This window comes from Diceros bicornis (assembly GCF_020826845.1).
Source record: "Diceros bicornis minor isolate mBicDic1 chromosome 20 unlocalized genomic scaffold, mDicBic1.mat.cur SUPER_20_unloc_2, whole genome shotgun sequence".
In the NCBI taxonomy this organism is placed as follows: Eukaryota; Metazoa; Chordata; class Mammalia; order Perissodactyla; family Rhinocerotidae; genus Diceros; species Diceros bicornis.
In genome coordinates this window covers 68,376-71,012 of record NW_026690884.1, presented here as the reverse complement: position 1 = coordinate 71,012, position 2,637 = coordinate 68,376, and the positions used below count along the sequence as shown (strand labels likewise).

At 57.1% G+C, this 2,637-nt stretch overlaps 1 long non-coding RNA gene across 1 annotated transcript; it reads left to right on the top strand.

Annotated features, from left to right (window-relative positions):
• Nucleotides 1-1,165: 1,165 nt before the first annotated feature.
• On the top strand, nucleotides 1,166-2,296 carry LOC131401827 (uncharacterized). Its single transcript, XR_009218022.1, has 3 exons — nucleotides 1,166-1,316; nucleotides 1,683-1,786; nucleotides 2,272-2,296. It is a non-coding gene; the product is annotated as an uncharacterized LOC131401827 (long non-coding RNA).
• The last annotated feature ends 341 nt before the right edge of the window (nucleotides 2,297-2,637 follow it).

The window sequence follows — 2,637 nt, the reverse complement described above, 5'->3', positions numbered from 1 at the left end:
TCCACGGCTAGATCCAGCTCCAGCTCTAGTTCCACCACCTGTGCTAGAGCTGGAGCCAGTGTCACCTCCATCACTCCCTCCAGGGCCAGAGCCACCACCACCATCAGCTCCAGCCCCAGTGCCAGCTCCTGAGCTGGAGCCAGCTGGACCATTGGCTCCAGGGAGAATCCTCCCTCCACTTGGAGAGATAACAGCAGAGCCAGATCCAGCCCCAGAGCCCGCCTGCCCCTGGGACGTGACCACCAAGAACCTGCTGAGGGAGGAGAAGCCTGACTTCTTGGAGTTCCCTCCCCGGCTGGTGGCAGAGCAGTTGACACTGATGGATGTGGTGAGCAGCGGGGCTCTCAGGGCAGGTGGGGCCGGCCTTCCCTGTGCCATCAGCTGCCCCAGACCTGCCATTTCCTCATCCAGAATCCCATGATCTCGGTGCAACCTCTTGCTTCCCCACTTACCCTCATGTGACCTGAGCAGCCTTCTTAACTCCCAAGCCTTTGCTGTCCTCATGTGGACAGTAGGGATGGACTTTGAGAGCAGCTGCCATGCAGAGTGGCTGTGCAGGTGGATGAGGTGGAGCAGAGAGGAAGTTGGGCAGAGTCTGCGCTTTGGTGGCGGAGGGGAGCACACTGAAGTGCTGTCTCGTCCTTGGGTAGTTCACTCATTTGCCCAGGAGGCCTCAACAGCCTCAACGCTAATTAGGCACTTAATGTGTACATGACTACAAGGCAGACAAACAAAGCCTGTGGTTGTTGCTGCCTTGGGGGAATGTGCATCTGAAAGAGGAGTCAGACCCCAGGATGGTCAGAATGGGTGGAAGATGCCCCTAGAGATGGTCAGGAAGGAGCTGAGTTCTGGTGCTTGGAGGAAGTGAGACTGGGCGGCGAGCAAATGCCACTTCCCTGCGCCACAGTATCGGTTCCTGGGTCATCCTGTGCTGGGTGCCCTCAGGGGACACAGGCAACACCCAGGGACTCCCACAAGCCTCAGGCCGCATTCTCAGCTTCCTGAGCTCCAGCTCTCACCACTGACCTGGCCTGGGACTGGGGCTGCAGATGCTGAGCTGGGCTGTGGCAGGGCTGGGTGACACTCCCTGTCCTCCCCAGGAGCTCTTCAAGACAGTGAGGCCCCAGGACTTCCTTGACTCCATCTGGTCCCAGTGTGACAACAGGGGCAATGAGCACCTGGCACCCAGCATCCATGCCACCACGACGCACTTTAACAGAGTGGTCGAATGTGTCATCACCACCTGCATTGGGGACCCGAGCATGACGGCCCAGGACAGGGCCAGGGTGGTGGAGCTCTGGATCCAGGTGGCCAAGGTAAGATGTGGGAGGCCCTGGGAGCCCCTCTCTGGAGTCGGGGGAACTGCCCCTTCTCCTTTCTCAGCTCTCATGTTTGAAGTCCGTGGTCTGAGCTTTTGCACAATCCTCAGGACCCTCCTGCCAGGCCTCGATGACCTGACTCCTGGTCCCTGTGCTGGGAAGCTCATCCCTTCCTGGGTTCCTTCCTTGGCTTGAGCTGAAATCCTCCTCCCTGGAAGTATTCCTCATCAGGTTCCAGCTGTGCATTTCCCGGGTCCCTGAGCTGCTGTCTCATCCACGATAGGAGACGTCAATGAGGCGACAGAAGCCAGAGGAAGCAGGGCTCCAGCTCCCCCTCACAGCTCATTCTCTTCCCTTCCCCAGGAATGCCAGGGCCTGAGGAACCTTTCCTCTCTCCATGCGATCCTCTGGGCTCTGCAGGGCCCCTCCATTCAACGTTTAAAAGAGATGTGGAGACAGGTGTCCAGGTGGGTAGGCCTCTCTCCATGCGAGCACCACCTGGGTGGACCAGACACCCCCCACAGGGCTGGCATTGCCCTTCAATCAGTTGGGACCTCCTGGGAGACAGCAAACCCTGGGGATAGGGTCTGACCTGGTTGGCAGGCTGGAAGTCTTTCTGAAAACTTAGGCCAGTGGTTCTGCTTCAGGAATCAGTTTCCCTAAGTGACAGATCATGGCTTGAACCAAATTGAAGATTTTCAAGTGTTTGCAGCAACAGAACTCTCTGTCCACATGAAATTAAGACTGTTTAAAACACATCTGCTGAGAAAATAAGAGAATGGAGGCCCAAGGTGACAATAGGAGAGCCCCCTCCCCAGTCCCAGACACCTCAGGGCTCAGAGGACACAGTGAAAATGCTCACCCAGGCTGTCTGGATCTTCTGGGTTTTCAAACAAAAGGAGTTTACCCTCAAACCACTCCACAGTGATTCTTTCCTTTTTTCCCTCCTCAGGAAGAACTGTCAAATGCTTAAAAACGTCCTCCAAACATGCCACCGGGAGAGCAGGAAGCTTCTCAAGGAGGTGAGTGGAGGCTGGAGAACTGGAAGGACGGGAGGTGAGGTGGGGAGGGACCAGGCAGGATGTGCTTTGGTAAGTTTTTCACTTAAGGTTCCCCGAGAAATAACGGTCTGCCTTGTCCAGCTGGACAGGAAGCGGGGGGTGTGAGCTGCAGGGGCAGGTGGGGACTGTTTGGGGCAGGAGGCCTTGGTCACGGGATACAGTGGTGTCGCCTGGACTGTTCCAAGAGGTGAGGAGCTGGCAGAATGAGCAGGTGTCTGGCTTCCATGCGGACCCATCAGCTGGCCCTCATCATCCTC